The sequence below is a fragment of the Diospyros lotus genome, chromosome 4 (genome assembly GCF_014633365.1).
Source record: "Diospyros lotus cultivar Yz01 chromosome 4, ASM1463336v1, whole genome shotgun sequence".
Classification (NCBI taxonomy): Eukaryota; Viridiplantae; Streptophyta; class Magnoliopsida; order Ericales; family Ebenaceae; genus Diospyros; species Diospyros lotus.
The window spans coordinates 16,834,181-16,860,982 of NC_068341.1; the positions used below are offsets into that span (position 1 = coordinate 16,834,181).

Consider the following 26,802-nt stretch of genomic DNA (forward strand, 5'->3'; position numbering starts at 1 on the left):
TTCTCGATCTGACAAGAGAATTCTCAATTACTTGAGAATGGCTGTCGCGAGGGAAATAGAGAATGTAGGGGGAAAATAATTGAGAAATAGGGAGAGAGAAATGAGAGTTGAGAGGGAAAGAATTGAAAAAGAATTGGGAGAGAAATTGATGTCCAAATTCATTCAACATAACCAGCTTAGGCGCGAATCAGTATTTTTATACTGATCTGGGCTGAGTTAGGAGCCAAAACGGTTGCCTCAACTTGTCCACATGCGCTTACAACTGTCTAACGGCATGTTGGAACATTCCTCTAGTTATGCCAAACAGGGTCTCATTATTACAAGCAATAACAGCTTAATTACAAAGACTACTTAGCTAACTACCCTAACAATCCCCGCCCCCCCTTAAAGCATTTCTTGTCCGCAAGAAATGTGTAGCAAGCTTGCTGCATTAGGGAATTGCTAGAGGAGTTCTAGCAAATATTCCCATGTGTTGTTGTCCAAGTGGAGAGAGGACCACTGGACTAGCACCTCCATGAGAGGGGCTCCATTTCGATGGATCACCTTTTTGTCTACAATAGCTGTGAGTACTGCATCTGTTGGGGTTTCTTCCATCATAGGAGGCAATGTGGGGGTGGATCTCTTTGTTCCAACAGCTTTCTTGAGAAACGAGACGTGGAAGACGGGATGTATCCTGGCATCTTCTGGCAGTTGTAGCAGGTAGTCTATTGCACCTATCTTCTCCAAAATAACAAATGACCCATAATACTTGGGGCTCAGCTTGGTGATGGGTTGTCTGGTCAGTGTCGAGGTGTTGCTGGTTAAGCTTCAAATAGACTTCTTCCCCTACTGAGAACTCCTGTTCACTCCTCTTGTTTGCCAATTGCTTCATTCTGTTCTTGGCCTTAGCCAATTCTACTTACTATTCTCATCATGTCCCGTCTTTGTTACAAATAAGCCTCCACTGCTACCACTGTAGTGTGTCCTCCTATAGCTGGTAGTAAGTCCAGCTTGTAGCCATAGAGAGCCTCAAAGGGGGTCATCTTGATAGAGCTATGGTGGCTTGAGTTGTACCACCATTGGGCTACTGGTACCCATTTGTGCCATCCCCTAGGTTGTAAGAAACTTAGGCACCTTATGTATCCTTCCAAACACTGATTAACTCACTTCGTTTGACCATCCATTTCCAAATAGTATGCAGTGGATGTTAGAAGCTTGGTGCCTAATGTTCTCATGAGTTCCTTCCAAAAAAGGCTAGTAAATACCTTGTCTCGGTCTGATATAGACTGTGGGACTCCATGCAACTTCACCACATTTTTCGTGTAGGCCCTAGCCACTTCTTGTGCTGTTGTAGCCATAGAGAGCCTCAAAGGGGGTCATCTTGATAGAGCTATGGTGGCTTGAGTTGTACCACCATTGGGCTACTGGTACCCATTTGTGCCATCCCCTAGGTTGTAAGAAACTTAGAAACCTTATGTATCCTTCCAAACACTGATTAACTCACTTCGTTTGACCATCCATTTCCAAATAGTATGCAGTGGATGTTAGAAGCTTGGTGCCTAATGTTCTCATGAGTTCCTTCCAAAAAAGGCTAGTAAATACCTTGTCCCGGTCTGATATAGACTGTGGGACTCCATGCAACTTCACCACATTTTCCGTGTAGGCCCTAGCCACTTCTTGTGCTGTAAATGGGTGGGATAACCCTATAAAGTGGCTGAACTTAGTGAATTTGTCTACCACAACCAAAATACATCTTTTCCCTCAAATTTTGGGAGGCCTTCTATGAAGTTCATGTCGTGACTCTAGGAACAATAGAAGGGCATTATTGTAATAGGGTTACAATAGTCTGTAAGGAGATATTTTACAAGTTGTTAGAAGCACATGGGTGCTGTTAGAAATCAGTTAGCAGCTAGCTAGGCCTATATAAAGGCTACTTGTAAGAGGTTGGATATGACGTGAAATGAAACTGAATTTCCTTTTCGTCTAATTTCTCTATCCCTATCTCGTTTCTTCTCTAATTCCTCTCTCTTTTTGCTGATTTCTCCCCCTCCTTCAAGTTTTCAATTCTGATTTCTCCCCTAATTCTTATCACAACCCTAGCTAACCCTAGAAATGTGACAATTGGTATCAAAGTAGTACCATCCTCGGCTGTGTTTCTATTGCGACTCTGATTTGAAGGCCAATCCGACTGGGGCTAGGCAATGTGCTGCTCACTTGGATCAGAAGGTGATTCCAACCAGAGCCGACAGTCTTGCAGTTGGACAGAGGTGGGTCGGCCGACAAGCACGCTGGAGAAGCGAACAGACGTTGTTCATGAGAAGCGGATGGTGGCGTGACACGAACGAACCTCATTCGTGAGAAGCGGCAGTCCGTCGGAGAGTTAAGCGGACCACCAGGCGTTCGCGACTGTAGCAAATGTTCCGAAGGGGCACGAGTCCGTCGGAGGGTGAAGTGGCCCGACAATATAAGTCACGATTGTCGATGAGCTAGGAGCGAAGCAACATTCAATCGATTTTCAGGAAGTGCGACTGAGAAAGCGGATTCATAACAGCCAATCGTTGGCAACTACAATGGACTTTCTCCACCATTGTCTTGAGTATACTTCAACCTTCATCCATCAAGCATTTGACTTTCATAGATGAACTTCTCCTGCTCTCATCTTGCTCTCATATGACCTGCTGCATAAACCTAATCACTCAAAAAAACACAATCACATCAAACAAAACAATGCTGAAAAAACATAACAATGGATCACCTTTGAATAAATTTCAGCTGCAATAACTAAACTTGCAACTCTCATTAGATATTATCCTCAAGGGATTTCCTAATGAACATATTCCTAACACCAATATGATTGATATACTACATGGTGGGACTAAAGACTAAGCCAAATGGACTGACTGCCCATTGGCTATCCCAACTTTCTCTACCTAGACATTCCTTTTAGGGTTCCAGTTATACAACCAACAACCTAAAATACATAACTTCCTGTCTAAGTACACTCCACCATAAACCAAATCCATACTTAATGTTATTTCTTAATCCCAAATGTTTCAAACTTTTATACAACATCACAACAACAGTGTACCCCACCCGGATAGGCCTTATCACTGCTAGACTTACTCATAGCTCCCATATTCGGCCTCTTAGGCTTTACCACTGTCTCTCTTATGTTTGCTTCAAAAAACAAGACTACTCGACCTCTTTTTCTTAACTCTCCTCTAACTACCAGCCTACTAAGATATGCTTATGTTTGGAAGACCTAGGCTGCCTCAAGCTGTCCATTTCTATTCCAATCTCTATGCCTTTGATTTCCAGCTTATCCTCTATCCCACACTCTCAAACACTGATCTAGACACTCAGCTACACCTTGAGAGTTCTATTAGGAGAAAAATATCAACAAAACTGCCTCTCAATATACTAGGCATACCACTGGAATACACAGCTTTTCCATGCACTCATTTTTAACCCCTTGGACCATCATAAGAGACTCCAATTCTTATAATATTTTGGCTTAAGAATTACTCAACTCATAGAAAGACCTTCTAAGCAATAAACCTTACTTACCTTTCCCTCTAACCTCTAATCCCTTGGGCTACTCTATAAGACCAATTTCTCTCTTAATTTTCCATGGATACTAGCTGATTAGTGACACCTATTTGATACAAATTAAGCCTTCATGCGCTGCTATAACCAATGGCCATGTCTAGCCATTTTCCTAGACTTTTCCCATTTCCCAGCACTTCCTTAATTTACAAGTAGACACTACAACAGCACTCCACCCCTTTAACCTAAGGGATATTCCATTTAAGTCCAAGTTTAATTTTCTCCCCAAATTTACATGGCTCCATGCCATTCATTTGGACAAGAGTGCATCCCTCTTCTATATATAGAGATTCTATTTTCCAGTCTATTCCTTAGCACTCAAAAAACAGTGCATAAGACTCCTTAAACCCAACATTCCATACCTCACTGGTAGATTACTTGTGGTTCTATCTTTTACCCATCCTAGGCAACACTAGTCCTTCTATTCCCTTGCTCATTATCTACGAGATGATTCTATTTCCCTTTCCTTGCTTAATCTAGATTTTGATCAACATGAGCTACTCCATACAAGACAACACTTGCACGCACCCTTTTCCTCTCACTGTTCACAAGGACCCTCACTGCAAGAACCAAAGCTATCTTAAACACTAGCTTCCTCCCTCTCACAATCTAGCCCAAGCTTACCCAATGAATATGACCAAAAAATTTCCAGATTTCCCTATTGCTATACTCTGGTTCATAGGTTAGTTTAAGAATTCCCAAAGGATTCTCCTTGCTGTTTTTCTTTACACAACATTCCAGATTCCATTCCTTGCCCTTAGCATCAGCTGATTTTATGCCCTATTGGTAGAGTTTTCCCACATAGGTAAGAGCCCTAGCTTTAGAAGTCCTAGGCATACCTATTTTACAACTCTACAATACCTAACCCTTCCATACCAGAAGCAATTTCCAGCAAGCTTATTTTAATTCCAGTAAGTTCATATATGCTTGGGAATTTCTTAGGGACACACCATCTCCACTAGGTTCACCTCACCTAGCTCCACCATGAGACAAGGCCTAGATAGGTCACCCTAGATCCTAAAACTGATCTCTAATGGGCTTTTGACATATGCAAGGTCTGTTTTGGAGACTTCTACATTTGGAAATCTTACCAAACTACATGGTTCCTATTCCCTTATACTTGCAAAATTTTCATCCCCATAATATCCTTAGCCTTAGATACTTTTATTTGTCCTTGCTCAACATGTGAGCTATCCTGAAGAAATGCCCCAACCTAACTTCTCATGGGCTATCTTTAGTGGCTGCAGCTTATCCACAGAACCTGCAAGCATGCACCACATAACCTCTATTCTTGAGGGTTGCTTCCATCTCTCTAAGAGATCCTAGCAACTCTTAGGACTCCAATTCTCACTATCTAATTATTCCTAAGGACATTAGGCTTTCTATTAAAACAAAAACATATTTTACAGCTTCTAAAAGAATGTGGAATAGCTCCACCATGCATCCTATTCTCACATCTCCAATCCCTTGATACTTTACTCTTGATTATTACCTACTAACTTATCACCTACTATGACTCTATAGATTGAAAAACCATTTCATATGATGAGTCCACCCTAAACCTAGAAACTATGCTACTTTTCCAGCATTTCTAGACACTTATAGGGCATTTGCACTCAGTCAACCTCACACGCAAATGAAGAAATTCCAGGGTTTTTCTCAAGGAGTTCACTCTTTCTTTTTGGATAATTCTTCTTAATATGTCCCTCATCATGACAGTGATAGCATCTTATCATTTTCTTGCCATTTCTAGACTTTGACCTAAACCTACCCTTAAATTTAGGGTCCCTGTTTTCTGGTCTAGTCCTAATTGTAAGAGCATCATGTATAGAGTTTTTACCTTCAACCTTATGCTGTAATTCTTTGGAACTTAAGGCTCCAGTCACATCATCTAGAGACAACTTGTCTCTACCATGTTTTAAGATGTCAACAAAGGTTTCATATGACTTTGGTAGAGAGTGCAATAAGACTAGGCCTTATCCTCATCATCATATTTGATGTCTATGTTCTCAAGATCCAAACATAATTTGTTAAACTCATCTATGTGCTCCCGTAGTTTCTTACCTTCATCCATTCTAAAGGAGAAAAATTTGGTTTTCAAATATAACCTAGTAGACAGGGTTTTAGTCAAGTAAAAGGTCTCCAATCTTTTCCAAAGGTCTGATGTCGTGGTCATTTTGGCCACTTCCCTTGAGACTTTGTCCCCTAAACATAAAATCAAGGTGTTAAAAGCTTTCTTCTCAATATCTTTCTTTTCTTTTGATTTTTCCTTTTTCTATTCTTCAGTGGAGGTTTCAAGCAGTGTTTCTTCCTCATCTAAAGCCTTTTCTAGTCCTAGATTTCCTAGTAATGCCCTCATTTTCATCCTCCAAAGGCCAAAATCATTCTAGCCATCAAACTTCTCAATATCATACCTAGTTGCAGCCATTTATAACATTGTTCTATGATAGATATTTAAACAGATGAAAATCTTGAAGATTCTTGGACTAATCTTTGAACCTAGGGATATGCTCTGATACCAATTTGTTAAACTAGGACTATGCAGAATTACCCTTAGAAGATATTGGCCTCTCTCAACACTCCCAAATCCTCCCGATGATAATAGGAATTGAAATAGAAAACTTAAGCAATCAAATAGAAAGAAAATAAGAACAAGAAACAGAAAACAAACCACACAAACGCCAAGATTTATCCTGGTTCAGTTTCCTTTGAGGAAACCTACATCTAGCCTTCAAAGAGCACCCCGAGCAGTCTTATTAATCAAATAAATCCGACCAATACAGCAGCAAGATCTCCCCCTATTCCCGAGTACAAAACAACAACTTCTCTCCCAAGATTACAAAGCTAAATCAGAACTCTTGCCTTCCTCTCAGAGAATACAATGCACTCATTACAATAGAAGAGAATAAAATGGCCGCACACAACCCCTAACACTCTATTTATAGAGTGGGCGGTTTTCCCTAAAGAAGACATTAGATATTTACAGTTTAACCACCCCCCCCCCCAAATTTCCATTAATTACAGTTTGAGATATAAACTTCTATCTAATTCTTCAATGGCCCTCTAGTACACTGCCATCATTCACTGCTACTGCCATGATCCTTTTATACCATATACTCAAGACAACATTTCAACAGACTTAGGCAACTCAAGCAGGAGAGTTTAAAGGAAGTACGCGACTTAGGCGAATTCTAGTAACTATTGGTGCGTACTTGGAAGCGAAGCAAGAGGTTAATTCTCGGCCGAGAATTCCGATTCTAGTAGCAGATCCATTTAGCCTCAACTGTGGTTTCAATTCGGTTTAAGGGAAATAGTACCAAAGACGGTTGACTTTCATAAATTGATTCTAATGCCTGGGGTGATAGACGGCTATGGTAGCATTGAGGTTTGGAGTTCGAGAGGCAGACTTCGTTGGCAAGCTAGCTAGGCGAATTCCAATCCATTTAGGCTATTGCCAACCCACGTGGTTAATTTCCAAGTGAGAAAGTAGCCCTCAATTCGGACGTTTGAATTTGGGAAGCGAAGCAGGGTAGAAAGAGCTTCGGTTTCTTGGCATGTGGCTTGTTCTGCCCATGAAAGTTATGCCAAGATAGGTAGTACGCGCATGAGGCCATGGGAGCTTCAATTGCAACAGAAGAATGTTGCGTTTCCAATTGGATTCAACAAAAATCATGAGGAGTTTGGCCATAATCATGAGACATGGGAAAAGAAAATTGATAATCAGTTCAGTCAAAGGCGCAAGGAAATGAGCAATGGGATACATGGAACGTGCGAAGAATTCGACCGTATGTTACACGAGCTGCTGCAGGGGTTTGCAATGATACTGACTAAGAAGTATCAATACCGCTTTTCAGCTAATTTCTTCGATGAATATCTTGGAAGTTGTAACCGAGAGGAATTCCTTAAAATGGAATAACCGAAAGGGAAGTCAAGATGGCGGGAAACTGATTCACTGCTGACCTCCGAGCATGTACAAAAGGAGTGTTTTAATTTTGGTAGAATTATCAAGAAGGACGACTACAACATCAGAGATGATATTGGTGGTGAATGGCATTATCCAAAGAGAATCGATAACAATCAGATAAATAAGGCAGCAGATGCAAAGGGACCATCAGATATCTTTGAAAAAGAAGTTCATGTAGAGGAAAAAAGGAGTTGCTGAATTCATTGCATGTAATCAGAGTGGCGCAATGGATATTGGGGCTGGAGTCTTTCCTCAAATTTCAGTCTTGAAATCTGAGGCGTCCTGGCCTTACCTTCCACCAATCATGTTCCTGCTGCTGGAGATAAGCTGATGGAGCAAAGGTGTGTAGCTGGCTTATGCTACAAATGTGGGGATAGGTACTTCGTGGGTCACAAGTGTAAGAGGCAACTGTTGTTGTTGGAAGGAGAAGACAAGGATACTGAAGAAGGAGAAGAACTATCAGAAAACGAGAGGGAGGATCAAGGGGAGATCTCTTTACATGCCTTGAAGGGGGTGAACAACAATAAGGTTATCAAGGTGGAAGGAAGAGTAAACAATCAGCCGATCATGGTTCTCATAGATAGTGGGAGTACTCACAGCTTCTTGGATGAAGTTGTGGAAAGAAGGCTGGGGTGTGAGGTAAGCCTTTCCCATCCCCTATCAGTAACGATTGCTAACAGCAACAAGGTGATGAGTCAGTCGTCTTGTAAGGGCTTTTGTTGGGAGATGAATGGGGAAAAATTTTCAACAGATCTGAGATTGCTCAAGTTAGGGGGTTGTGATGTAGTGTTAGGGGTGGATTGGATGAAGGAAGTCTAATCAGCTTTGATTTCAATAAAATGGAGGTGACTTTCGAAAAGGATGGCAGCAAAAAGGTCCTGACGGGCAATCCGGAGGTGGGAGTGTGTAAAGTCATCTCGGGTAAACGGCTGCAAAGAATGTTCAGGGGTAGATTTCCAAAGGTGGCTCAACTCTTGTCCCTCCATGTAGTGGAAATTTCCAAAGAAACCACTAAACAAGAAGGAGAGATATGCGGGGTGGTCAGCAGTAAGACATCCAACCAAAGAAAGGTACAAGAACTAGACTCTCTTAATCTACTTTTGATTGAGTATAAGGACCTCTTTGCTGAACCCCACTCCCTTCCACACAAAAGAGCTTTTGATCATTCGATCAACCTGAAACCTCAAACCGAGCCTATGAACCTAAGATCATATCGATACTCCCCTAAATAGAAAACTGAGATTGAGCTACTTATCAAAGATATGTTAAGCAAATCTATAATCAAAGCCCAGCAATAGTCCTTTTGCTTCACCCGTTTTGCTTGTTACAAAAAAGATGGTTCGTGGAGATTTTGTGTTGATTACCGACAATTAAACTCCATAACCATCAAAGACAAGTTTTCAATACCTATAGTAGAAGACTTACTTGATGAACTTAAGTATGCCACTATTTTTACCAAATTAGATCTTAGGTCAGGTTATTATCAAATTCGGATGAAACCCAAAGATATTTACAAAACGGCTTTCAAGACTCATCAAGGGCATTATGAATTTCTTGTAATGCCTTTCGGTTTGACTAATGCCCCAGCTACTTTCCAATCCTTGATGAACCGAATCTTTGAACCCTACCTCCACAAATTCATTTTGGTGTTCTTCGATGATATTCTAATCTACAGCCCTTCCTTTGATCAACACATCTACCACCTAAAAGTCACCTTTGAGGTCCTTAGGTTCAATCAATGTATATTAAAAAGTTAAAATGTGCCTTTGCACAAGAACAAGTGGAATACTTGGACCACATTATATCTAAAATAGGAGTGAGCACAAATCCTAGCAAAGTGGCAGCCATGTTAGACTAGCCAAGACCCACCAGTGTAAGGGGGCTTAGGGGATTTCTGGGGCTAACTGGCTACTACTGCCGGTTTGTCAAAAAGTATGGAATTATTAGCCGACTCTTGACCAAATTATTGAAAAATGATGGATTCCATTGGAGTCAAGAGGCAGAGAAGGCGTTTGTCGACCTTAAACAAGCTGTCAGCAATGTTCCAACGTTAAGCTTGCCGAATTTTAGCAAGCCCTTCATACTTGAAACGGATGCGTGTGCTAGTGGAATCGGGGTTGTTTTGGTTCAAGAGGGAAGACCCCTAACTTTCCTGAGCCAAGCCTTGGCACCTAAGCACCTAGGATTAAGTATATATGAGATGGAATTGTTGGTTGTATTGATGGTTGTGGATAAATGGCGCCACTATTTGGAATGAGGTATATTTGTGATCAAAACAGACCATGAAAGTCTGAAATTTTTATTGCAACGACTAAATACTCACGTACAGCAAAAGGGTATGACAAAACTAATGGGGCTAAACTATTCTATTCAATATAGAAAGGGGAAGGAGAACAAGGCAGTCGATGCCTTGTCAAGGTGTTTTGAAGGGGGCCAAGCAGCTGCTTTAACTGTGGTGATTCCAAATTGGTGCCAAGAAGTTAGTGCAAGCTATGAAGCAGATGGGGCAACTAAAGAATTGTTGTAGCAGTTAGTGGTCGACCCGACGGCTAAACCAGGGTATACTTTGGTAAATGGCATCATCAAGTATCAAGGAAGAATGGTTTTGGGAAATGACAGAAGGCTCAAACACAAGGTGATTGATGCTTTGCACAATTCACCTATGGGAGGGCATTCAGGAATTGTCAATACTTATCACAAAGTGAGACAACTCTTTCAATGGCCGGGATTAAAAAAGGATGTTATGGAGTTTGTGATGGGGTGTGACACTTGCAAAAGGTGCAAAACAGAAAATGTGGCCTATTCGGGATTATTGCAGCCATTAAACATTCCAGGGGGGCCTTGGGAGAGCATCTCCATGGACTTCATTGAAGGATTTCCAAGGTCAGAAGGGAATGATTGTATTATGGTAATAGTGGACCGATTCACCAAGTACAGCCACTTTAAATTGCTAAGATCTTCATGGATCAAGTAGTAGCATTGCATGGAGTGCACAAGGCTATAGTATTGGATAGCGATAAGATTTTTACTAGTCTGCTTTGGAAGGAGTTAATGAGATTATTGGGGGTCAAGTTCAACATGTCAACCGCCTACCATCTAGAATATGATGGGCAAACAGAAAGGGTAAACCAAAGCCTAGAAAAGTACTTGAGGTGTATATGTTTCCTGCAACCAAAATCCTGGCATAAGTGGCTGGCCACTACTCAGTGGTGGTACAATTCCAGCCACCATAGTGCCATCAAAAGGTCTCACCTTTTGATGGCACTTTATGGTTACAAACCACCACTACTTCCGGCAGTTGGAGAGACATCTTCAGTGGCAACCCTAGATACCTACCTCCAACAAAGGCAGCAAGCTCTACAAGAGATCAAGATCGAGTTGGCAAATTCCAAGAACCGAATGAAACAATTCGCGGATAGAAAGAGAAGTGACAGGCAGTTCCAAGAAGGGGAAAGTGCATACTTGAAGTTACACCCAAGGCATCTGAAATCCCTATCTCTAGGACCTATTTCAAAGTAACAACCCAAATACTATGGTCCATTCCTCATAACTGCCAGGGTGGGTAGTGTGGCTTACAAACTACAGCTTCCAGAAAATTCTAACATTCTGTCATGACCCAAGATTCCATAAAAGGGCATTATAGTAATAGACTTAGCAAGTTGTTAGGAGATATTTTATAATGTTGTTACAGCACATGGATGCTATTATTTTTGTTAGATGAAGCCTATATAAAGAACCCATTGTAAGAGGAGAAGATATGCTTGAATTGATAATTGAAAACTCTCATTCTCTCTCTAAGAATTCTCTCAAATCTCCCTCTCATTTCTCTAATCTGCTCTCCCTCATTTTCTCTCTAATTTCTCCCCCATTCTTCTTCAATTGTCCCTCCAATACATTCTACTCTTGACCTTAATTCAATCGGATCTTTCCAATTGTCTATTTCAACCCGTTATAAACCCTAGGTTCATGACAAATGGTATCAAAGCAGTCAATCCTTGGCTGTAGATTTGACTACAGTTGAAGGCAACTACCGTGGTGGGCGGTTTCCCTTGGCGATTGCGGTAAGGCGAATTTCAGCAGCAAGATGGCCAAAGGAATTCCGATTGGGTCAAGGCTACTACTTTTGGATGCGGGTAATTTCCAACGAAGGACTCTCGGTGATGAAATCTAATTAGAGACACTACTGTCCAAGTTTTGAAGACGAAGACGACCCTTGAATCTCGGAATTGATTCCAACACACGAGGAGGTGAGATACGGCCACGATTCTCAGCAACCCAAGCGAATTCAAAGAGCTATCTACTAATGGTCCTTGGCCCAGAAGGTCGTGACTGGAGTGGGTGACAGAGGTCGATGCTAATGGCTAGGAGGTCGCGACTGGTGCAGGAGTTCCAAGCGATCATGGTCTGATCAGGCAAGGAAGTAGGTGTTGCAGTCGAGTTAATTACAGTAGGTATGACGATTGTGCAGCGGTGGTGCAGTGGGTGTCGCAGCTATTTTCAACGATCGATGATTGGGCAGAACCAAAGGAAGGGTCTGAGGTGAGTCCAGCAGTCTGGGCGAACGGATTGAACACCTCTGAACGAAAATATCACCCAATCGGGATTGGAAGGAGTTCCATTGACTCTTGGCTGCAAATCTCGATAATTCTTACTCGTAACTGGCGTGCAAAGCGGGTCAAGCGACTTCTGGCTTGAATCCGACAAAGTGTATCGACTGCATCGGAGTCGATCAGCATAGAAGACAAATTCCGTTGGGCGATTGTGGCGGGCGATTCTTTCCAAAGCAAAAAAACAAGGCAAACCTAGAGAATTCCGGCTGAATTCCTCCGACCAAGAACTAGGCAATTGCAATTGGGCCCAGCCTAGTGAGACGAGCAAGGCTAGTAGTGTTCTTAGCATTAAACGAGGTCCACGAACGGATCTGGGGGTGCAAGTGACTTGGTGTTGTGGGCAAGCAAGACCAAACAATTCCGATTATTTTGCTGAATTGAGGCCGACATAGGTGAGCTTACAACAGTTTCTTTGGTGACTGCTGACATAAGCATTGAATTGGAAGGCAGGTGGCTCATCTTGTTGAGAAATTGAAGATCGTTGAGGGTGAGAGGCAATCGTTTATCCTAGGCGCTTGCTGTGAAGTAGATAACAAAAGGAGACGAGGTCTCAATTGCAACCGAATGATGCTGCATTTTCAGTGGCTAATTTTCAAACAAGATAGCAGCCTCAATTGCAGCAGACCAGTGCTGCATTTTCAATGGGGTATCCAACTCGTGAAGCTAGGGGAGCAATGCATACATAGGGCAGATGAGCCTTCAATTGCAGCAGAAGAAAGCTTCCTTTTCAGTTGGAATGGAGCCTCAATGGCAGCCAAAGAAGGCTGCATTTTCAGTTGGCAGCAACAAGGAACAGAAGAAGAAGATCAGCCAAGTTGACAAGTAAACAAGAAGTGTAGTACATGAATCGAGCAAAGAATTCGGCCAAATGATACGTGAAAAGTTGTAAGAGTTTGCAATGATACTATCTAAAGAGTATCATTACAATTTTCCCGGCAAATACTTTGATGACTATCATGGAAGTTTTAACAATAAGGAGTTTCTTAAAATGGAGAAGCCGAAGGAAAAGACAAGAAGGTGGGAAACTGATTCATCATTGACTTCTGAGTATGTGCTTGGGTATTTTGAATTAGGCAGCAATATCAAGAAGGATGTTGGCAGCATCAGAGATGATATTAGTGATGGATTACATCCTTCAAAGGGAAGATGTAATGAACAGATCGATAGGGCAGCCAATGAAGAGGGATCATGTGATATTGCTGAAAAAGAAGTCCAAATAGAGGGGAATTGCAGCCAACAAAAGGGAAAAGAAGTTGTTGAATTACTTGCAGGGAATCAAGAGATCATAACTGAAACTACAGTCATCATTAAGGATGTTCTAAGTGATAATCGAGGAGGTCCAAACCAAGAAATGATTGGGGAAGTCAATCAAAAAACAGTACTGATGGGATCTAACAAGAAATTGGGAGACTTTGACATGAATCCGGCCACAGCTGCTTTGCAACCAGCTCTACAACAATGAAAAGAGCTAATACCTCGTCAGAACTGGCAGTTAAAAAATGAAGGATTATTAAAGGAAGAGGAAGCAAAGGATTTAGTAGATAAGCAAGCTATAAATCATGTGGGAAAAGATGGAAAGGATGAAGTACATATGGCAGTCGCTGAGAAATCATTGGCAAGGATTAAAGTGACAGCAGATCCTAATTCTAAGGCTCACAGACAACCTGGGACTGTGTACCCAAGGCAAGTCTATAGTTTCCCAAAGTTGTATGTACAGGGTGTGGTGGATATTGCTGAAACAAAGCAAGGCCATGGGATGAACGAAAATAGATTAAAGGTTGCTATGGAGGTAGGTATGTCATCCTTCCTCGTATTGGATGGGGGGATTGAGTGTAATTGGACAGCCATGACTTGGGTGCATTGGACTTGAATTTGATAAAGTTTCTTCTGCTGGAGTCTTACACCAACTTAGTCTGGGAATTAATCTTGAGAACCTACAAACGAAGAAGAAGAAGCCTAGAAGAAGAAAGAAGGAAAGAGGCATGATAAAGATTGAGAAAGCTGGAATTGGTTAATAGCAGTGACTAATTGTTGAAGTTCTTGGGGGAAAGAACTCTCTCAAGGGGAGGGGAATTGTCATGACCCAAGATTCCATAGAAGGGCATTATAGTAATAGACTTAGCAAGTTGTTAGGAGATATTTTGTAATGCTGTTACAGCACATGGATGCTGTTATTTTTGTTAGATTATATAAAGGCCCCATTGTAAGAGGAGAATATATGCTTGAATTGATAATTGAAAACTCTCATTCTCTCTAAGAATTGATAGGATTCCAATAGAATTCCAATACAATCCAATATCAATATATTCCAATCCCTTTCAACAGAAAAACAAGAAGGAAACAGGGCATTCGAGAGGCCCTAACTCTCCCAATTCTCTACCAAAAGCTCGCCCTCCAATTCTCCATCTCCTATCCTACTTATACCCCTTCCCATGCTTTCCTAACAGAATTCCCCATTCACACTGCTGATTATTCCTTCAGCAGTGTGGATTACAACTTTACCCCTCCTTCCCCATGCGCACATGCTAGTTGTTACACCTGCATGTGCGGTCCCCTTAAATCCAGCCTCAAGCCTTCAGTTACTTGTTACGCCTATGATAGGTTTGTTGCACCGGCAGCCTATCATTACTCCCCTCTCGGACTTTCACCTTGTCCTCAAGGTGAAAAGCTGGAAATTGTTGCTGAATCATGTTGTAGGGCTCCCAGGTTGCCTCTAACGGTGGTAAGCCCTTCCACTGGATCAGGATATCCAGCCCGCGTAAGTTAGAACCCTTCCCAGGCCGCACTCCCAACACCGCTTCTGGTTCAACCTTCATTTCTAAGTCAGCCTGCAGCTCGAGGGGAATCTGCTCCATTGCACCGAGCCTGCCCTTAGCTTCTTTCAGCTAAGACACATGGAAAACCGGGTGAACCCGGCAGTTGACTGGGAGTTTAAGTCTATAAGCCATTGACCCCACTTTCTGCTCAATTTCAAATGGCCCATAGTACCTCGGAGCCAGCTTCTCATTAGGTCTGCCAGCTAGGGACTTCCTTCTATACGGCCTTAATTTCAAGTAGACTAAATCACCAACTGCAAATTGCACATCCCTTCTCCTCCGGTCAGCCACCTTCTTCATAATCACCTGAGCTCGTTCCAGCTGGTTCTTGAGCTCGTCCAATGCTAAATCTCTCTCCAGCAACTGTTGTTCCACTGTTGATACCGGGGTTAATCCCTTGTCAAATCGGATCAAGGTTGGCTGCTCCCTCCCATAAACAGCTTGGAAAGGAGTAATCCGTGAAGCAGTGTGGTATGAGGTGTTGTACCGCAATTCCGCCCGGCAGCCACACATACCACCCTAAAGGCCTTGCTGATAGAAAACAGCGCAAATAAGTCTCTAAGGTCCGATTGAGTACTTCCGTTTGCCCATCTGTTTGCGGGTGGTAGGCCGTACTACGTTGAAGCTTAGTGCCTTGAAGTCGAAATAACTCCTCCCAAAAACGACTCATAAACACCTTATCTCGATCCGAAACAATAGTCCTAGGCATACCATGCAACCGTACTACCTTTTTTATGAAAATTCCAGCTATTGCTCCAGCTGTAAAGGGGTGTTTGAGACCAATAAAATGGCCGTATTTGCTGAGCCTATCTACAACCACCAATATAGCATTCATATGACCCGATTTTGGTAACCCGTCAATAAAATCCATGGCTATATCCTCCCAAATCTGACAAGGAACCGGAAGAGGCTGCAAAAGACCCCCAAGAGATAAGGACTCATATTTACTTTGCTGGCAAATGACATACCTTTCCACATATTGGCGTATGTCTCGCTTCATGCCTGCCCAAAAAACACTCGCAGCAATCTGCTTATAAGTCTTTAGGAACCCGGAATGACCCCCTACACTGCTATCATGACCCTCTTGGAGCACCAAGGGAATTAGGGAAGACTTCTTAGGCAGGAACAACCGCCCCTTATAGAGGAGTTGGTCGCCTACCAGCTGAAAATCTGTGCTGTAAGCTGGATCCGCCTTTAATTTCTGTATGATCCCCTGTAAATAAGCATCATTCTCCATTTCTTGGACTAGCTGATCGAGTTGCACCACCCTTGGCACCGTTAGAGCAAATAGAGCTGTTGGGTGGCTGATTCTCGAAAGGCTATCTACAGCCTTGTTCTCCATTCCCGGCCGGTAGTGTATCACAAAATGGAAGCCCATTAGTTTTAGCATCCATCTTTGATAATCCGGGCTCACCATTCGCTGCTCAAACAAAAACTTCAAGCTTTTTTGGTCCGTTCTTACTATGAACTTCCTTCCCCAAAGATAATGTCTCCATTTCTGGACTGCAAACACCATGGCCATCAACTCCCTTTCGTAAACCGATTTTTTTCTCTCCGATGGTTTAAGAGCATGGCTGTAATATGCAATCGGTCTATGATTCTGCATCAACACTGCCCCTACTCCATGCCCTGAAGCATCGGATTCAATTATGAGGGGCTGATTGAAGTCCGGTAGTGCAAGAACTGGCAGCGACACCATGGCTGTTTTGAGCTGCTGGAATGCTCATTCAGCCTCTCCATCCCAACGAAAGTTGTTCTTCTTTAGTGTCTCGGTGAGGGGCCATGCCATCTTACCATAATCCTTCACGAACCTCCTATAGTACCCCGTAAGACCAAGGAATCCCCGCAACTCCTTCAAGGAACTTGGCGCTGGCCAGTCGATCATGGCTTGCACCTTGCAACGATCAGCTGACACGCCTTGTTCGGAGATGATATGGCCCAGGTATTCAACCTCCAACTGCCCAAAGGAGCACTTCTTTTTGTTGGCAAACAGCTGATTTGCGGCCAGCACTTTCAGCACACAACGTAAGTGCTGCAAATGTTGGTCAAAATTTTGGCTATAGATTAAAATATCATCAAAAAAAACCAACACAAACCGACGCAAATACTCCCTGAAGACGTCATTCATCAAATATTGGAAGGTGGTCGGGGCATTTGTCAATCCGAAGGGCATGACGAGGAACTCATAATGGCCCTCATGTGCTCGAAAGGCGGTTTTTGGTTCGTCTCCAGCCTTGACTCGAATCTGGTGGTAACCAGATTTGAGATCCAATTTCGAAAAAACCTTCGCGCCATGTAGTTCATCCAGCAATTCATCAATGATTGGAATAGGAAACTTGTCGGGGATTGTCACCTTGTTGAGAGCCCGATAGTCTACACAAAACCGCCATCCCCCATCCTTCTTCTTAACGAGCAACACCGGGCTAGAAAAAGGGCTAACACTAGGTTTGATAATACCAACTGCCAACATCTCTTGTACCATCTTTTCGATCTCATTCTTTTGGAGATACGGGTAGCGGTAAGGCCGAACACTAACCGGGGGGGTGTCAGGTAGGAGATTGATGGCATGATCTCTGTTTCTAGTGGGTGGCAGTCCCATTGGGCTGGAAAAAACTCCTTCAAACTCAGCCAATAATTCCTCCAAACTTCCGGGCAGCCCCACTTGCAACTCATTGCATTCAGCAGCCACCTCTCCAATTTCCAACAACACTCCCTTCCCACTCTCCTTCAACGCCTTCATCATAGCTTTTAGGGAGACTAATGTTTTACTTAAGCTAGGATCACCCTGCAAAGTCACTGCCATCCCCCCTATTGAAAACTTCATGGTCAGATTCCTCCAATCCACACTCATCATACCCACCGAAGCCAGCCATTTCATGCCAAGAATGACATCCGAACTTCCTAACTCAAGGGGAAGGAATTCTTCCACTATCTGCAAGTTATCCAAGGACAATTTGACCCCCTTGCAAACTCCTGCACTTTGTACCGCCATTCCAGTTCCCATTATCACCCCATATCCCGCCGTTTCCGTCCTCGGTAAATTCAAGCGTTGCACCAACTCGGAGGAGATGAAGTTATGGGTTGCTCCCCCATCCACCAGAACTACCACTGGCTGCCCTTCTATGAGCCCCCTTAGCTTCATCGTTTGAGGGGTAGTTAATCCAACCACTGAATTCATAGATAATTCAATCACCTCTCTTCCATATTCCACCCCTTCGTCACCTCCTTGCTCCTCCTCTTCTTCTGCCGCAGCCTCGCCTATTTCTTCATCATAGAGCATCAGCACTCGGAGCTCTTTGTTCTTGCACCTATGGCCAATCGAGTACTTCTCATCGCAGCGAAAGCAAAGGCCCTTCTCTCGCCTTGCCTTCCACTCAGCCTCACTAAGTTTCTTGAAAGGAAAATTGCCACCATTACCTGCGGACTGAATCCGGAGGCCTGGCTGGTTCACGGACCTTTGGGAGGAACCCACACCTTTCGCGGGTACCGGTGACAGCCGACTCGCGATTGCGATGGTGGAATAATCGCTCTTAGTTGACCCAGCTGCCCGATGGTAATGTTGAAGAGCTAAGTTCTTGTCCTCAACGTTTTGTGCCACCACCATAATTCGATCAAGCCCCCGCGGCTGTAATACTCTGATCTCGGCTCGTATCTCTAGGTTGAGGCCGTTGAGGAATTGGCCCTCCAACAACGCCTCCGGCATATCAGATACTGCCACAGCCATGGTCTCAAACTTCAAACGATACTCCTTCACCGATCCCCCCTGCCGAAGAGCCAAGAATCGCTCCTCTAACGACCCCTCCTGAGTGGGGCGAAACCAACTCAGAAGTCCTTGTTCCAGGCCCTCCCAGCTCCGAATTCCTCTTCGCCTGGTCTCTCATTGAAACCACGACAGCGCTGGACTTCAAAACACAAGGCTGCGGAGTCAATCTTCTCTTCATCCGTGAGTTGATTGACAGCAAAATACCTCTCGACGCGAAAGACCCACTCATCTGGATTGTCTCCTTTGAAGAGAGGCATCTCCAATCGTCTTCCACGTAAGTCCGCCCGGTACGCGCCCCCACTACCCCCTCCCGGATTGCAACCCCCCTTAACTCCAGGGGTTACTTCGGAATCCAAGGTGAATTCCGAAGGCCCTTCCCGCTCTCTAGACTTGTTCTTCCTTTCCCGCTCCAGCTCATCCCACCTCGTTCGCATGAAAGCGAACTGTTCAAGCAGCATCGTTACATTACGCTCCACCGACTATACATTCCCTCTAATGTCGTCGACCCCCCTTTGGACACTTTCCACCGTCGACTCCAACTCGCCAACACGCTCTGTCAAGTACTCAATCAGGTGCGGATTGTCTCTGATACCAAATTGATAGGATTCCAATAGAATTCCAATACAATCCAATATCAATATATTCCAATCCCTTTCAACAGAAAAACAAGAAGGAAACAGGGCATTCAAGAGGCCCTAACTCTCCCAATTCTCTACCAAAAGCTCGCCCTCTAATTCTCCATCTCTTATCCTACTTATACCCCCTTCCCATGCTTTCCTAACAGAATTCCCCATTCACACTGCTGATTATTCCTTCAGCAGTGTGGATTACAACTTTACCCCTCCTTCCCCATGCGCACATGCTGGTTGTTACACCTGCATGTGCGGTCCCCTTAAATCCAGCCTCAAGCCTTCAGTTGCTTGTTACGCCTATGATAGGTTTGTTGCACCGGCGGCCTATCAAATTCTCTCAAATCTCCCTCTCATTTCTCTATTCTGCTCTTCCTCATTTTTTCTCTAATTTCTCCCCCATTCTTCTTCAATTTTCCCTCTAATACACTCTACCCTTGACTTTAATTCAATCGGATCTTTCCGATTGTCCATTTCAGCCCGTTATGAACCCTAGGTTCATGACACATTCACCCAGTATTTCATGTTTCTCTTCTCAAGAAATTAGTGTCCAAACAACAAGTCAGCCCCACCTTGCCGAATTCTATACAAGGTGAGGACCAACCTAAAGAACCTCAGGCCATTTTGGATAAAAGAGTGCTCCACAAGCATGGAGCCCCCATTACTCAAGTATTAGTCAACTAGTTGGGTCTACACTCAGATAAGAATACCTGGGAATACCTCCCAGATCTACTCAATCAGTTTCCACGAGTGGCAAGCCTTCTTAGTATTTCTTGAGGACAAGAAAAATTTTGATGAGGGGGGGGATTGTCATGTATTAACATGCTATAAGGGGAATTTGCTGTAATTAACGATAGTTAAGGGGTAAAATAGAGCAGTATGGTAGTAGCTAGCTATGAGGGTTGTACTTAATTAGTTGTTGCATTAGTAGTAGGTACATTCTCATGCATGTGGGCGGTTACAGCATATGGGAGGTAAGGAATCCAGCTATATATAGTGTTGAATTTTCTCCCACGGATATATATGAAATATTAGAGAATCTTTTGATCTCTTTTCTCTCTCTCTCTCTCTCTTTCTGCATTATCCTTCTCTCTTTCTTTCTGTTTCTTTGATTCCAATTCTACTGCTTGATCAAGAGCCGTTGTCCGCTTCGGGAAGCTGACAAGCTTTAAACATCATCTCCTGCAAGGAGGCCCCCTCTGCTACCTCTTGCACCGTTTTCGGCCCTAGCACCTGCACTGCCGACCTCCATTCATCACCTAATCCCCCTATAAAACTAGACATAAAATACTCAACGGCCAGATAGGGGTTCCTGTTTAACATCATGAACTTGAGTTCCGCGAACTTCGTCTGGTACTCCAAGACCATCCCCTCCTGCCTTAGATGGTTGAATTCTTGCACTACATCCCATCTGCCTCTCTCTCCAAACCTTTCACACATCCCTTGTGCGAAGTTCACCAAGCTGTAGCTCTCCCTTACTCCGAACCAGCCTTGAAACCACACATCTCCAGCATCACGAACGTCGGTCGAAGCTAAAGCCATCCTCTGATTATCCACCACAGGGGCTTAACTCTCACAAACACCAGCAATTCTAGCTTAGGTACTAGAAATCCCGAATGGTGCTAGTGAATTGACATCCCTTGCCTCTTCTCCGACACATACTCCCTTACCAGAGCTGGATCTCCTTCCAACAATACCGCACTGGTGCCTATTCCCGGAAGAATTGGTGTCGATCGCTCCTTGGGCAGAAAATCAGGTCAAATTCTTATCTGAGATTAGCCTGAAAACATCAACATGAACCGTTGCAATTGATCGCGTAACATGTTCCCTCACTTCTTGCATTTCTTCCCGGATCTGCAGACGCATATCTCCTCTAAGTCTCTCGGCCAATGCGTTCAACTTCCGATCCACCACTGATCGTACATTCTCCTCTAGCGTATCCACTCAATCTTGAATCTCTGCCACTGACACCGAGACTTGCTGCAATTGTATCTCCATTTGCTTCATCCTTGCACCGTCAACCATTGCTTAATCAATTCACAAATTCCGACCAGACTTGCTTAATTTGTCAAATTCTCAATCTGATAAGAAAAATTCTCAATTACTTGAGAATGGTTGTCACGAAGGAATTAGAGAATGTAAGGGGAAAAGAATTGAGAAATAGGGAGAAAGAAACGAGTGTTGAGAGGGAAAGAATTAAAAGAGAATTGGGAGGGAAACTAATTTCCAAATTCATTCAACATAACCAAGCTTAGGCGCCGGTCAACATTTTTATATTGATCTGGACTGAATTAGGCGCCAAAACCGTTGCCTCAACTTGCCCGCATACGTTTACAACCGTCTAATAGCATGCTGGAATATTCTTCCAGTTATGCCAAATAGGGTCTCATTATTACAAACAATAGCAGCCTAATTACAGAGACTACTTAGATAACTACCGTAACATTAACTTGTTCAAACACAACAGTCAAGTTTCTCATCTCCACATTCACGCCCAATCTTCCAACAACCAAATTGAAGTGAATTCCAATTTCTAAATCAATGTCAAACAACGAATAGCAAGTTAGTTCTTATTTATTGAGATCATTTCAAATGATGATACGATACCCAATTTCTCAGGCAATGGCAAAACATGCGATGTCACACACACACACACAGAACCTGGTCCGGTGGTGTGACAATAGGCAAAAGGTGCTGTTACGGCAGACAGTCTACAATCTTCTTTGCGTAATCTAGTTGATAATTGATACAATTCTCTTCATTCTCCCAATAAGGGCATTCTATTAAATTGGATTTCAATACATCTCATTCTTGCAAATGACATGCTCCAAATTTAATGTGTGTTTTTCATTCTTTTTGAACAGTTTTATCAAGTTTTATAACTTGCGTTAATTATGACCTACATTTCTTTTGTTTAGTTTTATTTACTTTTACTACATAAATCAATTACAGAAAATAAGATATCTTCTTAAAACTCATTCCACTAAAGAAAATGTCAAATAAGACTACAAGTACAAATTTAGCTTAAAGTGAGAGAGGGAGGATTTGCTTGCAAAAGACCTCATCTAATTCAATTAAATGACTAGTTGAACGCTTCACAGTAATATCAGCGCATCTCGTTCGAATTAAATATAAAACGTAGTGCACGTAACAAACACTGAATCAAAAACTAATGCTAACAACTGAATATATACTTATAGAAAAAATCGTAGTTAGGCAAAAATTAAATAATAAAGACAATGATAGGGGAAACAGAAAGAGGCCTAAACCCTAACCGAATGCATAAACAAAAACTTTGGAAAGTAAAATCAAAGAAATGGACGGGTAAACAGCATGATTTTGCGACAAAAACTTAAAAATATAAAAATATTATGAATAGTAAAAGCAATTCAATCTCATTGAAGCTTATAAGCCTGAATTAAAAGCATCCGAGACAACATAAACAAATTCAAGACAGGTTTCTACGATTCAATACGGGTAGAATAGAAAACAAAATCTATACATCTACAACACTGTGAAGCAATGGAAAAAAAATTTACAGATCTGAGTTCGATAAGAGAGCAAATGGAGAGATCGAGAAACGGAGAAAAACGAAATCGAGAAAAGGCATTGAATTTGGGGCGCCTTGAAGTGTAACGGCTACAGGACCAAAATGGAGAGATCTATAAGACAGGTTTCTACGATTCAATACGAGTAGAATAGAAAATAAAATCTATACATCTGCAACACCGTGAAGCAATGGAAAGAAAACTTACAGATCTGAGTTCGATGAAAGAGCAAATGGAAAGATCGAGAAACGGAGAGAAACGAAATCGAGAAAAGGCAATGAATTTGGGGCGCCTTGAAGTGTAATGGCTTCAGAACCAGAATGATGCGATCAGTAAGACAGGTTTTTACGATTTAATACGGGCGGAATAGAAAAAAAAAATCTATACATCTGCAACACCGTGAAGCAATGGAAAGAAAACTTTCAGATCTGAGTTCGATGAGAGAGCAAACAAAGAGATCGAGAAACGGAGAGAAACGAAATCGAGAAAAGGTAATGAATTTGAAGTGCCTTGAAGTGTAACGGCTTCAGGACCAAAATGGAGAGATCTGTAAGACAGGTTTCTACGATTCAATACAAGTAGAATAAAAAATAAAATCTATACATCTGCAACACCGTGAAGTAATGAAAAGAAAACTTATAGATTTGAGTTCGATGAGAGAACATATGGAGAGATTGAGAAACGGAGAGAAACGAAATCGAGAAAAGGCAATGAATTTGGGGCGCCTTGAAGTGTAATGGTTTCAGAACTAAAATGGAGAGATCTGTAAGACAGGTTTCTACGATTCAATACCGGTGGAATAGAAAAAAAAATCTATACATCTGGAATACCATAAAGCAATGGAAAGAAAACTTTCAGATCTGAGTTCGATGGGAGAGCAAATGGAGAGATCGAGAAACGGAGAGAAACGAAATCGAGAAAAAGCAATGAATTTGGGGCGCCTTGAAGTGTTATGGCTTCAGGACCAGAATGGACAGATTTGTAAGACAGGTTTCTACGATTCAATACGAGTAGAATAGAAAACAAAATCTGTACATCTGCAACACCGTGAAGCAATGGAAAGAAAACTTACAGATCTGAGTTCGATGAGAGAGCAAATGGAGAGATCGAGAAACGGAGAAAAACGATATCAAGAAACGGCAATGAATTTGGGGCATCTTGAAGTGTAATGGCTTCAGAACCGGATGGAGACCAACGTAAGAAGCAGGAAGTCCCCTTGGCTTGATGTCATCATTTTTGTTATTTCTTAAATTTCGGACCAGCCCTTTACTTTATTGAGTTTTACAGAACAACCCCTTCTTAGTTACTGGGGATGGTGTAACGAATTTTAAAAATAGAGTGGATAGAAGGGTAAGTAAAATAAATCTCCCCTTAGATAAAACATAATTTTGGGAATCTTAAAAAAATTCTTGTAGTTTAAATTAATGTAAAGAGCGATAAGTAATTTCTATTAATAAGTTCAATTAATAAGTAATTTCTGTATTATCGCTCTTTATATTAATTTTAAACTACAATAATTTTTTTAAGATTCCCAAAATTATGTTTTACCTAAGAGAAGATTTATTTTACTTATCGCTCCTTCCACTCTAACTTTTAAAATTCGTTACACCATCCCCAGTCACTAAAAAGGGGTTGTTTTGTAAACTCAATAAAGTAAGAGCTGGTCCGAAAGACAAGAAATAACAAAAATGATGACATCAAGCCAAGGGGACTTCCTACTTCTGACGTTGGTCTTCATTCGGTTCTGAAGCCACTACACTTCAAGGGGCCCAAATTCATTGTCTTTTTTTTTATTACGTTTCTCTCTGTTTCTCGATCTCTTCATTTGCTCTCTCATCGAACTCAGATCTGTAAATTTTATTTCCATTGCTTCACGGTGTTGCAGATGTACATATTTTATTTTATATTCTATCTGTATTGAATCGTAGAAACCTGTCTTACAGATCTCTCCATTCTGGTTCCGAAGTCGTTACACTTCAAGGCGCCCCAAATTTATTGTTTTTTCTCGATTTCGTTTCACTCTGTTTCTCGATCTCTCCATTTGCTCTCTCATCGAACTTAGATCGGTAAGTTTTCTTTCCATTGCTTCATGATGTTGCAGATGTATAGATTTTGTTTTTTATTCCACCCGTATTGAATCGTAAAAACATGTCTTACAAATCTCTCCATTTTGATCCTGAAGCCATAACACTTCAAGGCACCCCAAATTCATTGTCTTTTCTCGATTTCGTTTCTCTCCGTTTATCGATCTCTCCATTTGCTCTCCCATCGAACTCAGATCTGAAAGTTTTCTTTCCATTGCTTCATGGTATTGCAGATGTATAGATTTTTTTTTCTATTCCACCCGTACTGAATCGTAGAAACCTGTCTTACAGATCTCTCCATTCTAGTTCTGAAACTATTACACTTCAAGGCGCTCCAAATTCATTGCTTTTTCTCAATTTCGTTTCTCTCTGTTTCTCGATGTCTCCATTTGCTCTCTCATCCAACTCAGATCTGCAAATTTCTTTCTATCGCTTCACGGTATTGCAGAAGTATAGATTTTATTTTCTATTTTACTCGTATTGAATCGTAGAAACTTATCTTACAAATCTGTCCATTCTGGTCCTGAAGCCATAACACTTCAAGGCGCCCCAAATTCATTGCTTTTTCTCGATTTCGTTTCTCTCCGTTTCTCGATCTCTCCATTTGCTCTCCCATCGAACTCAGATCTGAAAGTTTTCTTTCCATTGCTTTACGGTATTCCAGATGTATAGATTTTTTTTTCTATTCCACCGGTATTGAATCGTAGAAACCTGTCTTACAGATCTCTCCATTTTAGTTCTGAAACCATTACACTTCAAGGCGCCCCAAATTCATTGCCTTTTCTCGATTTCGTTTCTCTCCGTTTCTCGATCTCTCCATATGTTCTCTCATCGAACTCAAATCTGTAAGTTTTCTTTTCATTACTTCACGGTGTTGAAGATGTATAGATTTTATTTTTTATTCTACTCGTATTGAATCGTAAAAACTTGTCTTACAGATCTCTCTATTCCGGTCCTGAAGCCATTACACTTCAAGGCGCCCCAAATTCATTACCTTTTCTCGATTTCGTTTCTCTCCATTTCTCGATCTCTCCATTTGCTCTCTCATCGAACTCAGATCTGTAAGTTTTCTTTCCATTGCTTCACGGTGTTACAGATGTATAGATTTTGTTTTCTATTCCATCTATATTGAATCGTAGAAACCTGTCTTACAGATCTCTCCATTCTAGTTCTGAAACCATTACACTTCAAGGCGCCCCAAATTCATTGCCTTTTCTCGATTTCGTTTCTCTCTGTTTCTCGATCTCTCCATTTGCTCTCTCATCGAACTCAGATCTGTAAATTTTCTTTCTATTGCTTCACGGTGTTGCAAATGTATAGATTTTGTTTTCTATTCTACCCGTATTGAATCGTAGAAACCTGTCTTGAATTTGTTTATGTTGTCTCGGATGCTTTTAATTCAAGCTTACAAGCTTCAATGAGATTGAATTGCTTTTACTATTCATAATATTTTTATATCTTTAAGTTTTTGTGAAATAATCATGCTATTTACCCGTCCATTTCTTTGATTTTACTTTCCAAAGTTTTTGTTTATGCATTCGGTTAGGGTTTAGGCCTCTTTCTGTTTCCCCTATCACTGTCTTTATTATCTAATTTTTGCCTAACTATGATTTTTTCTATACGTATATATTCATTTGTTAGCATTAGTTTTTGGTTCACTGTTTGTTACGTGCACTATGTTTTATATTTAATTCGAACCAAATGCGCTCATATTACTGTGAAGCGTTCAACTAGTCATTTAACTAAATTAGATGAGGTCTTTTGCAAGCAAATCCTCCCTCCCCCACTTTAAGCTAAATTTGT

At 41.9% G+C, this 26,802-nt stretch overlaps 1 protein-coding gene across 4 annotated transcripts in view; it reads right to left on the minus strand.

Annotated features, from left to right (window-relative positions):
• The window catches only part of LOC127799350 (tRNA (carboxymethyluridine(34)-5-O)-methyltransferase), a 43,810-nt gene that overhangs the window by 3,035 nt on the left and 13,973 nt on the right, over positions 1-26,802 (minus strand). The window lies entirely within an intron of this gene.